Source organism: Dromaius novaehollandiae, chromosome 10 (assembly GCF_036370855.1).
Source record: "Dromaius novaehollandiae isolate bDroNov1 chromosome 10, bDroNov1.hap1, whole genome shotgun sequence".
Classification (NCBI taxonomy): Eukaryota; Metazoa; Chordata; class Aves; order Casuariiformes; family Dromaiidae; genus Dromaius; species Dromaius novaehollandiae.
In genome coordinates this window covers 24,335,230-24,348,858 of record NC_088107.1, presented here as the reverse complement: position 1 = coordinate 24,348,858, position 13,629 = coordinate 24,335,230, and the positions used below count along the sequence as shown (strand labels likewise).

The 13,629-nt window shown below is 48.7% G+C and overlaps 1 long non-coding RNA gene across 2 annotated transcripts in view; it reads left to right on the top strand.

The window, feature by feature from the left end:
• Positions 1-13,629, top strand: part of LOC112992289 (uncharacterized) — a 121,911-nt gene that overhangs the window by 10,711 nt on the left and 97,571 nt on the right. For both annotated transcript variants that reach the window (XR_010390818.1, XR_010390817.1), the window contains exon 3: positions 9,327-9,428. This is a non-coding gene — a long non-coding RNA (uncharacterized LOC112992289). The remainder of the gene's footprint in view (positions 1-9,326; positions 9,429-13,629) is intronic.

The window sequence follows — 13,629 nt, the reverse complement described above, 5'->3', positions numbered from 1 at the left end:
AATAAGCCAGTTCAGAGACCATGTAAACTTCATGTGTAAACTCCACATTCTGTCCAGATCTTTCAAATGTTTGCAAACCTTTAATTTGGTGTATCAAACTGACAGATGTTATGGAGGCATTTACATCAACGTGATGCACCTGGCCCACAAGAAGTCTTATCCCTCAGTGTAATGATATGAATGGAAAGGTGACTGTGCCTTCTGTTGTCAGTGAAAGGGGTTGCGGGACAGCAATGGCTTTCCTGTTAATGTCACCACTACCAACAGAGCAAAGATATCTTTAAACTGCACGGGAATGTTTTGCAACTGTGATCTCGTGTGAAAAGTTCAAACTGTATTTCAAGGGCAGAAAATCTTCTAAGTAAAAGGAAATCAAATCCCCAAGGAGCAGTTATGAAATGCCACTGTTAGTGCCCCAAAATGTCTTTAGCTTATTTTGCTGAAACTGCATGCTATAGCTTATATATATATGACAAGTAAAGGACAAAAGTATATGTAGTTGGAACACTGAGCAGCTTTACAGTTCATAAATACTGCAAGGCAACAGTAAAATGGGATCTTCACTCTGAGTAGAAGAAAATAGAAAGAAAAAAAAAAAAAGCCCAGAGAGCATCAACCAAGATATCTGTGTGCCCATTTTGAGTGCAGTTAGGAAGAATCTGAGAAGAAATTCTAAAAGACAGAGATTTACAATTGCAAATGTTTGCTACTCTGTCAAGATTGTGGAACACCAAAGAAGTCCCATTTGCAGTCTATAAATACTTAAGCCAACAAGACAGTGCAAGCCCATGGAGAGGCAGACTCAGGAATTGCATCAGAAGACTGATGAGATGTTTGCGAGGAGGGGAGGAGTGCAAAAGTACAAAGTAAGGGAAATCTCGGAGAAAACAGACCTCAGCCCAGTGAATGCTCCAGGATGGTGAGGAACTTGAGACCCGGGAGAGCTTTCTTATTTTGTCTAGAGCTGTTCATCTCTTGGGCTACCTGAAGTAGAAAATACCTGAGATTCTTTTTGTCAGTTCTGTGTGTTTTGTTTTTCATCTGCAATGTGACCCTGGAGAAGTAAACTGTAAACTTGAGTTCCTGAAAGGTTGGGGGTATGCAAGTGCCCTCGTGGTACTGGGCTGCGCATCTGTGATGGAGTAACAACTGGCCTGGGCTTGGGAAAGGAGTCTTAAAGAGCCATGGAAGAGACAGTTTTGGAGTCTATGCAGATCAGAGCGACTCTGGTGCAGTGGTTCAGCTAGGAGAGCTCTGTCAGGACTCTGTCACCATCACCCTCCTACAGTTAATGCCATGGTAGTGCCAGCTCAGCAGCTGGGATGACCACTGCACTCTTAAACACAGCTGCAGGAAACAAAGCAAATACAGGGAAATCAATCTGGATTGTCACAGCTGTACATGGCAGCCTGACACAATGTCTGAAGTCAGGATGCGCACATACATTCAGTGAGAGAGTCAAGGGCAAATGGAGCTTAGCCTGTGTCTCCTTTGGGCAATATGCAGTCGACCTGTTCCTCAGCCTAGAGCACCAAAAGAGGAATTTACTCTTCTATACGTATCTCCATACCCTGGAACCTCTGCTCTCACGATGTTACCACAGCCAGCAGTGAAGGAAGGACTAACACAAAGAGGAAAAGTGCTAGGAAAAGCCAAAATCTCCTATCACAAGCGCACAAAAGACCACCTGGAACTACCACCAGGAGATCCTGTCAGTATCAGACTGTTTCTTCGGGATAAATCGTGCACTTGGAAGCCAGCAGAATCTGTTGAGCAGATAAATTCTTGCTCATACAGCCTAGCAGTAGAGAGTCATATATTTCACTGAAACCACAAATACATACATGCACTCACTACAAGTGTAAGACAAATGAGCCTTGGAGGACAGTGAAATATGCAGCCTCCTGCGGCTCGAGCAGCACGCAGAAGGAACGTAGGCCTACCAGCTTGCCATAGATTTTGGAACAGACTCTCAGCCCCACTACAGCCCAGTGTAAGCCAACCGCCTGTCATCGCAAGACTGGCTTGCACTCACCCCCATCTAGCCACCCACACAGCACGCACAGGACTTTTCACAGTAGCAAAGAATGAAAGAACAACCTTCCCAAGCCTGGAGAAAATCCCTTGGGTGCCAAGCAAGCTGAGTAAGGTAGTCTGCAAAGCAGGGTTGGTGGTGCATGTGATGACATAGCAGTATTGGGTATGCAACAGTACAGATATGTAGAATACATAATATTAGGTGAGATATGTGGTGTTTATTTTGCTCTCTTAGATGACCGTGGCAGGAGGGAGTATCATGAAAAATCCTTTTCCAGTAGCAGCTGCTGGAGCCTGATCCTGGATAGGGCCTGAGGGCATGTCTAGCCAAGCGCTGCGTATGCCCAAGGTGGCGGAGAGCAAGGCCCTGATGCCGCACAGCACTGTGCGAGCAGAGCCGCCTGTCCTTGCTCATGCACAGCCCTGTGCTTCTCAACTGCTTCGGGGCCAAATGAGATGTCCTGGTCAATCCAAATAGCCTTTTATTTCCTTCGAAATTTCTTTTGTTAGCCAGTTATTCCAGCAGCTGTAGGATGGTGCTGAATGTCCTGTGGGTGTACCAGATCTGGGAGCCTGTTGGCTCCGATGCTGGGGGCCTCATGCAGTCCTTTGCATTGAGGAAGAGGAGAAGCGTTTCCACAGCAGCCTTCTTTCCAGCCAGAAAACTTCTGCTCCGAGAGTGTCATTCCCCTTGGAGGAAGGCTGACTCCTCCAGCGCCTCTCTCTCCTGACAGTGCAGAAGGCACTCTGCCAGCTTTTTCCAGCCTGCCTTGCATGTCAGGCTGTGTTTAATGTCCAGCCTTCTCTGTGTGTCTTACAAAGGGGCTTTATCCCTTTCTGTATCTCCTGGGGCTGGGACACCTCATCTTCGTCCCCTTAGAAAGTAAAATGACAACTGTAGTTGAGCTTCATTTACTCTACACATGCAATGTATCTGTATCTGTGAAGCTCTTTTGTTCATATCCTTGGCTCCCAGCATTAGAAACAGCAATTTGTCCTTTAAAATAGTAGCAATGATCCCAAGCAAACTGCCTACAGAAGCAAAGCTTGCTGTTGCTTTTCCTTTCGCCTGGTAAAAGACCTCTCGTATTTCTTCTCCTTGGCTGTGCGAAGCTCCCCGCACCAGTGGGGCGAGGGGGACGGGTCGCAGGCCAGGTTGGTAGGCGGTGCCGGGCGCTGAGACGCCCTGGGCAGGGTGAGGCTGGAGCCAGCCGCTGAGACGCTCTCGGTGAGTGAGGCTGGAGAAGTCTGCCGAGATGAGGGTACCAGGACAGACTGGCAGTTATCCTCGTTGCTCAGTGCACTGCTGGATGTGGTTAAACCTTAAACCTGGGTCCAGGAGAGGAATTTTTTTGCTCCACGCTCCTCTAGCCAAGCTCAGGCCCCCAGCAAAACCTCAGTGAACAGAGCTCACCTTTATCAAGTGCCCAGCAGCTGCTAGCAGTATGCAGCCTAGGCTGTGCGCCATTAGGTGCCAAAATGCCACTGGCCTTGGCTCAGGGCGCGTAGAAGCTGCTGCTCTTCCGAGTGCTGCAGGAATCAGCCCTTGCCAAACGCCGGCTCCGCGTGCCGGGCGATGCCTGGCGCTGGCGAGCCTCGCAGGCAGGCGGGAAGCCGGGGCTGCCAGGCAGGGCAGCGCCCCGAGAGCAAGCCGGGCGCCGGGGCTGTGCGTGCCCCGGCGCTTGCAGCGGCGCAGCGGGCCTCGTCCGGCTGTGCGGCGCCGAAGCCGCCCGTGCGCGGCCGGCCTGCGGGAGAGGGCGCTGCGGGCCCGTGCTGCGCAGCCTGGCAGCTCCTGCCTGTCTGCAGGGCTGTGTTCAGAGGCTGGAGACAATGCGCGGGGCAAAGCAGACAATAGCAGGCAGGGAACAGTGGCGGAGGATTCACCTTGGAGATACGAGGTTTCATTCCTTCAGAGGGGAAAACGTGATGCTGGAAACTTCACACCAAACAGCCCAAAGAGGGGAAAAGGCAACAGATTATCAGCAAATGCTTACAAGAAACAAGGAGCCTGTGAATTACCAGCCTGTAGTTAGTGCATGTGATGAGCAGAGATCTCAGCTTGCACTGAAGGGTGCTTTTGCTGGTGTAACATGCTTTGGAGTTCAGCTGCTGCTCACCAGAAAGGATGGTGGGTTTTATTTCATACGATTAGATTTGTTGTTCTTTCTGTTCTGTTTTGGTTTTGCCCCCTAAATATTCAGTCCTGAAGTTTGTAGCTAGGAAGTGACCATAGAAACGGTCAAAATCTACATCAGAGAAGGCGTATCATATCACAGGCATTTGTTCTCTTTCCATTTCCATGAAAACATGCTCTGGACCCAGAGAATGGTTTGGTGGTTTCAGGCAGAGCGGCCTGGCCCTCTGCCCTGGCAGGATCTCGCTGACTCTCTCCAGGAAGAGCTGCTGGTAATGGCACGCAGATATGCGGCTTGGTCTCATTAGGTTCTGAGAGAGCCGGGTAACCTTGTCCTTTAGAATAACAATTCTTGATGTATCGTCCCAGAAACAACAGCAGTGAGAAACATTTGACTCCATACCTTCCCCTTCCCATCCTACCCGTCCACATCCCCTTTCCTTACCACTGCCCTGTCCCATCCTGCTGGGAAAACAGCATACACCACAGGCTACAATTTTTAATTTCCTGGGGGGTGGAAGGGGTGGAGAGCACATCTTACGGCAACTGACAGGCTTTTTTGTTCTGCGTCAGTCCTTTTATTAACCCCCTGCTAGATCATTCACTCTCTCTGCTTAGCTGCCCCCGCTGCGCCAGTGATGAGAGTGTTTGTAACAGCAGGTCTGCCTTGGGAGATTAGGGGGATCCCGTGGACAGGGAGCAATGGGCTGGTCGGTGTGTGCACACAGACTGCTAGCTGCAGCTTTGCCTCCATCTGCCCTCTCTGCTAGGCTAGCTACCTTTCATTATCCCCGCAGTGACAGCAGTTCCCTTTCTCATCCCCCTGGAGCTGCCCCGTATCTCCTTGTGCGCAGATTTGATGTCCCACCTGTGAAGTCCGAGGCAATGCAGTGGTGGGCAGGCTGCTGAGAGTCCCGCGGGAGGTGGTGTGTTGCGAACGGATAGGAAGGCGCTCAGTTAAGGCAAGGACGTCTTCTGTTATCCTATGCCCTCTGCTATGCTTCAGCTTTGCATAGCCCCTTTCTTTTTTTTTTTTGCATCTCAGGCAAAAATGAGTGTTCCCAATCAATAACCGTGTCCATTCCCCCTTTTGTATTTAGGGTCTCACTTCCATAAAACCTTTGTCCCAGGCATGGAATCAGAGAATTTATGAGAGTAATCTAGAGCTTTCTGGACAGTTTCTGCCTTTTCCTCTTGGATGAGATTATTGTTGGTGGTTGATTATTCAAACAAATTAATTTAGGATGCACACACAAGTTCTAATTAGCTGCAATTATTCACTTACTCCCTGCTTCCCTCCCACATCACTAGAAATTCAAAAATATCACCCTAACACAATGTGCCCTGCAATAATTATCCTCCAGGCCAATCCTCAACCTCTCAATCTACGATCAATACCTTCATCTGTCAGCCACGATTAATTAAATGGAATCCCACTTTCAGAGCTTTGATTCATATCACCCCAGAACAGCTTACTAGGTATTATAATCCAAATGTGATTCTAGTAATGTCCTCAAGTGAAAGGGAGAGGCTGACTGATACATCAAAAACAGCTTCATTAGAAAGCTAAATGCTGCAGGAACTTCCATTGTAAGGCAAGTGGTGGGTAGATGGGGCCACATTCTCCTCTACACCCTGGCTGCATCTTATGCTGCTTAAGCCAAAGGCGTGAGCAAGTGTATTACTCTTTATGAGAAAGGGAAGCAGAATTTGGCCTAGCGTGATTACTTTGATGTCTGCACAGTCTGTGTAGGTGTATTCTGTTCTACACAGGCTTCTTATTTTGGCCAGTGGTTTCAGGTTTGGAATTTGATATGGTTCTGCGCTGTAATGCAGTATCCAGAGGCTGTTCTGGCCTGGCTCTGCTCTACGGCGGTTGAAGCCAGAACTCCAAAGATGCTATAGCAAAGCTCTTCAAAAAATAAAATTAATGTTTTACTTGAGAATCTTCTGATTGTTTTAATAACCCTCCATTCTACACGTGAAGAGGTAAAAGTTAAGTGAGATGTTAAGCCCAGGCATGCAATGGCAAAGCAGGGACTGGATACAAGATTCATGGCTCCCTCTCCTCTTTCCTGCCTTCCTCAAACAGGAAAGGAGGTCAGATCTAAAAGGGGTAATTTGGATCTGCTCCAGGTCTTAAACCTGACAGACAGTACCCTTTTTTTTGCTGATGCTGACCATGTGTATCAAGCAGGCAGCATCCTCTCCTAGGATTTCTGCCTTCAAATTATTTCTCGACTCCGATTCACAGTGAAGCTCTCTCAGCCTCTCTCTCCCAGACGCATGTCCCTTGCACCTGCACCCTCAGGGCTTCACGTGCCTCAGACCCAGCATCTCGGAGTCTGAGGGCGGCTGCTGTTATCTGCGAAAGGCAGGCAGCTGAGCAAATCTTCAGGTGATAAGAGACAATGAGTGGAAGCAGACTTTTCATGTCAAGCCCCCTGGAAGAAAGTGGAGCTGACGATACTGCAGAGAGTCATGACCCCAGGACTGGGAACAGCAAATCTGACTGTGCTTGAGCTCGCCAGCAGTCCTCAGTGTCCAATTTCACCAGTGCAGGTACCCGGGGAGTTTCCAGGACATGCTACATCTTCCAAATGATAGATGTGTTTTGTTTTCTGCCCTTGTAGGACAAATGACTTCTGAGGTGTTATCAAAGGGGAATACATAGGCTGTGTAAAAGTCAGCTCAGGATCCGTGTTAGAGGAGAGCACCGTGTTTGTACAGCACAAGCAGGAGCTTGTTGCCAGTGAGGGAAATGTTAGACTTGGCCTGCCCGGCCGAATTTACACCTCAGTGGTACAGTGCGAATGGAGGAAGCAGCAGATATGCAAAACCTTCCACTCCGCCTGTGTCCACACTCACTAGGGCTGGAGCCCAGAGCCGCAGTAGCATTGCTTGAGGGAGCTGCAGAGCTGACCGCAGGCTGGAGGGGCATGTTTTGCATAGCCGTTTGAATTTGAAGGTTCATTCCAGTTCAGTGAGGCTTTCATGCCTGCTCTCCGTACACAGTTCTGGTATTCATGCTGTAGCAGCACACATATTTGCATCCAGAGATGGTTAAAGCTGGAACATTCCCTAGGCAAATTTCATAAGTTTGATAGGACATTCAATTAGGGAAGAAAAATGATAGCACATAGTGTGCTGGTCACTGAATATGCCTCACTGACAAAGCTGTTCTCTGTTAGAATTTGCAAATTATTTTGCATACTGATCACAGCTGAGAATTTCCCAATTGCTTTGCAGAGAGGAAAACCAATATGCGAAACTTTCAAAATAATAATTTGTTGGGAGTTTTCTGCCTGGCTCTTTCCAAAACACTGTTCATGCTTTTTGCTGAAGATCAGAATGGTACCCTGACTGCTACTTTCATTTGCACTTTAAGCTTCAGTTTGTAAATAGCAAGATCTGTGTGATCAGAATGATTTTAGGTACATGCAAGCCAAAGAATGCCAATTTCTCAGCTACCCACCTAAGGAAATTGAGCAATGGGATTTGCAGTGGAGCAATAAAAAACAGTGCCTTTGTAGGTGTAAACTGCTAGCCTTAGGTTCTCTGCAAGACAGAGGAACAAAGGCCACTTTGCTTTCACCAGCCACTTGAGAAGCGTGGTCCCCCCCACTGCACTCGCGTGGTGAAAGGCTCTGCTGGTGAGGCTTTATAGCCAGTATAAAATGAAAATTACGTGCAAAATATAGAGGAGAAAATTCGTACCTCCGCATTAGCCTGTTGTGCTGGGTATGATATCACTGCTGGCCAATCGGCAAGCTCCCTTTGTGGCTGGCATTCTAATAACAGCCGCTTCATCGGAATAATTTACAGTAATAATTTATTCACCTTCCAGGAATGACACCACCTGACTCTCTAACAGCTGGAGAGAGAGAGAGTGTGCAAAGGTCTCACGTGCTAGACACTGCAGCTGTGCCCTGAACAAGTACATTTCCATCCCTAAGATGCCAGGAGTGGTGTTCAGCTTGCAGATAGTGTAAGTGGTTACTTGTATTACTAGCTCCCTAAGAGTGAGCGCCATAAAGGTGCTCAGCACTGCAGGCACTTGGAGCAGAAGATGGTCCCTGTGGCATCAGGAACTAGTGGCTCCAGTAGGACCTAGCTCTAGGGCTGCACAACCGGGCAGCTGCTGAGCTCTGCCATTCCCGAACGACTGGGCTTGCAGACCTGCTCCGCAAACCTGGGCAGTGTGTGACAGGTTCTTCTTGCTCCCCAGGAATCTAGGGGAACAAGGGGCTGCTTTGAGTGGAAACCTGGAAGAATTTGGCCATTTGGAATTGGGGGTTTGCCTGAAGGAAGGACGGGGAACATCGCATCTGAAAGAGGGAGGCTGAGGCACCACATTTTTGTGTACAGCTGTTTCCTGGTACTAAGCAGGGAAGGAGCTGAACATGCAGGAATGGCTTGGATATGGCCACTGGCAGTTGTGTCACTCAGTTCAGCTCAGAGCGACCTTCTCTCCAGTCTGTGATATCACAAGCTCTTCTGAATATCAGATGTGGCATCCAGTCTTACATGCAATAAATAATAGCCCTGCAGGTGCATGTGCAGTGTGCAGGGACTCCAGCGTGGAAATGCTGAGGAATGAAGACAGACCACACTAAAAAGAGAAGCAGAGCTTGTGGGGTCTTTCCCTGAGTCACAAGAAAGTGTTGCTTGGAGCAAGGTCCTGCAGTACCCTGGGACTTAGCAGCAGGCTGCATGCTCGCTGCACAGGAGGTGTGGCAGCTGCTTGTCCTGCATCCCTGGGGAAGGAGCCTCATCTGCTCCGCAAGGCTCCCAGCCTGGTGTGTTGTGCTGGAGGCTCTTTCAAGGCTATCTTCAGCAGGCTGTGTGGTGCCACGGAGCGTCTGTCTCCGCTGTGGCCCGGTGGTGTCTCTAGCTGGCCTGTGAACTCTTTGGGGCAGCCAGAGCTGTCCCACAGCAAGACGTCTCCCTGTAGTCCAGCAGCAGATGGTATAACTGCTTGTGGAGAGCACATAGGCTGTGTCTGTGCTGCCGGCGTAAGTTCCCCATACCAGTCTCTGCACGAGCAGCGCTGGATTTGGAAGCAGAGCACAGAGGTACTGAACAGACACCAAAACTTGAAGGCAACAAAAATAAGGGATCACTTCTGCCCTGAATAATTTGCTTTCTTTCACAGGGAGAGGAAGCAGCAGAACTGGGACCAGCAAGCAGATGTCCTGAGTCAACACAAGGAACTCCAGACTGACATTCCAGTATAACCCCCAGCGCGTTGAAATAGGTAATGGAGATGTCATTTTGAAGTGCAGCTGGGTTAAAAAACAGTATTTGTTAGGTGGCAGAGTGCAGGGGCTATTCTCACAGTGTGCAGGCAGTAGGGACTACATGCCTTTTGGGAAGTTTGAAATTAGAAAACAAAATCCAAGTAATTCAACCAGTGGAGTTAACTTGCTCTGCAAATCCTTTTGCAAGTGCGTTCAGGTAGGCTTTGTGTTGGGAGTTGCTCCGGTAGTTTACCCTCGCCCTGCGTGCGGCATTGATCCCGGGGAGCAGGACAGCTCGGCATGATGAATAACCAGCCTCTCAGCTATTCTGAACAAAGTGTTCAGCCAACAGTCCGAACTGCTCTGATGGGGTCTGTTATGACTCAGGTTGGAGGAGCTGATTAAGGAGATGATATACAACCTTGTTAGCTGCATGGAAAGATTCCTCATTTAGGGCCAGATCCTGAGCTTAGATGAGTGTTGCAGGAGTGGGGGAGTACAACGAACCACAGACAGTGTTAATGAGGGGTTGGGAGGACTCTGCAGTCCCCTTTGATTCCCAAGTAAATCTCCCCTAGGTAAGTTTTGCCTTGATTTGTTACTCTTTGTGTAGTGGTAAGCCTGAGAGGCCTTGAATGTCCTCACTCAGTGAGCGGGAGCTGCATGGCCCCTTTCTGGATCTGGCCTTCACGGAGTCCTGAAATCATTCAGCTCCCGCAGCCGGATGGGGCTCAGCTCTGCTCAGTCCCTGTGCGGATAAGGCCCTCTGTACAACCTTTGCTCTGAGCGAGGACTGAACAGAGAGACAGGCCAATCTTCCCCAGTGCCCTCCTTTTTCTAGTTGTACCGCTTCAGTAGGCTCTGGTTACTTTCACTGGGGGCCAAATCCTGGCTCAGTTGAAGGCCACAAGGAGATTTGCCACTGCAGTCCCTCCCTGGGGTTGGGCTGTTTCCTCAAGTATTTCCAGGGCCATCTGTGGCAACCAGGAAGCCCTGGTTGCAGCCCACGTATGGTGGCAGTGGAGTGGCCATGTGGCGTATCGCCCTGTTCGTGTAGCGTGAGAGACCCAGGCACCCGCCCAGGCCAGCACTGCGGCAAGCAGTCCTGATACGGCTAGCACAGGGCTTTCTGGTCGCTGGCTGTGGAGGACCCCTTCCAGCTGCAAGCCAGGCCTTAGCCCATACTCCCATACTGTGAAGAAGCACTGGGGGCTTCATGAAATGTTTTGCTGCTTGGATTTTGACCATTTATTTGGTTGGATTGCACTAATCCAGAGAAGCAGCATCCTGTCTAAAGCAATGTCCCAGGCTGGAGGAAGAAAACCGAGATAACTGGGAAGAGAGGAGGACTGAGGTGTTCCACCCAGCTTGTGTCTGTAGGACCCTTTTAAGTGTTGTTTATTGATTTACTTTGAAACTACATCCTTGGCCTTATGTGAGTGCAATCAGAGGTGACAGAACTCCAGAGAAGAGCTTAAAACATATTTTCTAAGAATCACTTGTCATATCTGAAGAGTAAATGGGAGGGTAAAATAAACACACACAAAGCCTGGGATAGTGGCTATTACTGTACAGAGAAAGTGATCTCAGAGTCTGGAGTGATCTGATGAAGTCTTGTAATAGGAATTTGGACAAAGCTGTGCTTTACAGACTTGCTTCTGTTGCAAATGAAGCCTCGTAAAACATCTCAGAATTGCTGGGGCACCTAGGCAAGCAGTCTGGAGAGACCAGGCCACGTTGCCTGACTGTAATTGTGCATTTTATGAAGCCTGGCTTTCAGATAACCTCCACTGCACACCCCTTGGAACCAGCTCCCTTAACTTTGCCTAAATGGTCTGTACCAAAAAGAGATGTTAACTCTCCTCACCCCATTATGCCACCACAGAGCGTATGTCAGTCAGTGAAGAATGTTTTCCGAGAAATCGCCTGACTTGCATTGCTGGGAGAGAAACAGTCAGTTTTTGGCATGGCTCAAGGCTGAATCAAGACCACATAGTCTCTTGCTTCCATCAGGGTTTGTGCACCTTAAACCTAAAAGTAGTTTGTCACACACACGCAGACAGGAACAGAATAATGTCTAGACCACTTATTTTGGTGGCTAATTTAAGTGTCTCACCTGCTCTTTTCTGTTGACTTGGTCAGGTATTTCCAGATTGTAAGACATCTGACTCACTCATTATTCTTCTCAGATTAAGCAGCAGAGAAGTTGCTTATACTTGCTTTAAGTGCCAGAATAGAGCTTCTTGATGCAGCCCTTTTGTTCTTGCAGCCGTTGTCCCATGGATCCATTCCCAGCGCCCACTTCCCCTCGCTGTGCATGGGGCTTGCCGGATTGCTAAGTCTATCTGCAGCTAGAAATGGATCCTCTTTTTCAGAATCTCTTTGCTGTCTTGGGCTCTCAGGGTGACTGCCTAAAACCTGCAAAAACCCTGCATCCGTCTGTATATTACATGAATCCCTACTTGACAAATTGGAGGCCATTGCCAGTGACAAGTTAATCTGGACACGCTCTGCATGCCGTCTTATTCTTTCCAGCCAGTAGACTCAGGTAAATGGGTGATTGCGAAATACAGTGTCTGGCCAGCTGGCTGTGTGATGTAGGGTCAATTGCGACTTTCAGAATCCCGCTGCTCCTGCCCCTGCAGATCACAGGCATTAGCCCTGTCTCTTCCAGTGTCTGGGTAGCAGCTGAGTAATGCTGGAGAGGCTCTGTTTCCCAGCAAAACTCCTTGCCAGCTGCAGCTGTGTGGTTGTCTTTGACAATCTGTGGCTACCAACAAGTTGTGTTCCCTCTCTTTAGGTTTGGTAGTCTCCTTGTAGCTGTCTCTGGGAGGACTTCACTACCCCATCTCACAGTATAGCTGTCAAAAGCTCCAGTGAGAATGTGGCTCCTACCCACTGGAAGGAGTCTCTTCTCCACGGGGAAGCCTTAGCCTCCAGATTAAGTCTGCAGGTGCAAGAGCCAGTTCAGGGTCAGCACTCACAGGCAGCTCCCAGGGAAGCTCCTGAGACAGAAATTGTTCTCTTTGCTCCCAGCTTGTCCTATGCTGTCAAAATTAACTGTCGGCCTGTTTTTCTGACAGCACTTCATGGATATCCATCTACTGGCTTCAACTCAACACAGTCAAAACAGAGTTTTTAATCTTCTCTTGCTTGCTCTCCCATGCTACCTTTCTTGATGACCCTGATCTCTCTAACCATACAGACTCTTGTGCAGACCCAGCATCTGGATCCTCTTTGACTTGACCTCTCTCTAAATACCCGTATCTAGGCCATGCCTAAAACTATGCAGTTCTTCCAGAAGAGTATCTCTAAGATCCAGCTCCTTCTCCCTGTCTACCTAGGTGAAAATCCTTTAGAGTGCCCAGATTTTCTAAGCAATTGGTCTCCTGACAGTTCTCAGTTCTTTGTGGAGCACCACACACCCTTATCGGCAGGATTTTCACCGGGAACCTCTTTGACAGTGCACCGTTAAATGGTTCTGCAGAGTGTATCTTACCAGTTCCTTCATTTTCTTCTCTCTCATATGAGCTGTAAAGTGCTTGTGCCTTCTTCAGACAGACTGTTCTGGCCCATCTGCTCCATCTATCCATCTCATAAAAATATTCCACTACTGCGATACTGAGTCTTGCCTGTCTGCCAGCCATGCCAGTTCCACCATGCAGCTGCATGTTTCTGCACTGTTTCTCCACTCCTCTACAGGGGGGGAGCAACTTGTAAATATTCAGAAAGCTTTTTCTCTTTCCTCCAGATCACTCCTAAAAACTCTTCCCTACTACAGTGCTTGATGTACTGCAACTGCTACCCAGCATCTGTCTTCATGCCTTGTAGCGCTCCTTAGCCTGCGTACTGTGTCTTCGTTGCCTCTAAGCGTGTCCTTGGGATATGCATTTCTGGGCACAGGCCAGGCCCTCTGCTACATTTTTGCAGCGTGCCAAGCAAGATGAGGCCATGGCCTACTGGTGCTCCTGTGATACAGCACATAATGAGGATGGAAAGAGTAATCATTTGGAAGCCTAAATTATTAAGTCTGGTCATTTTGGTTTCTTGGAACAGTGAAGATGACGTTGGTTTTTTAGTGCATACAAATCTTCCCTGTAAGGTTCCATTTCCTGGGCACTTTGCAGTTGTGTTGCCTGTCAAATCTAGCAGATGGTGCTCCTCCCACAGATTATCTGGGCATATAAATGACCCAAGACATATACACTATCATTTTCT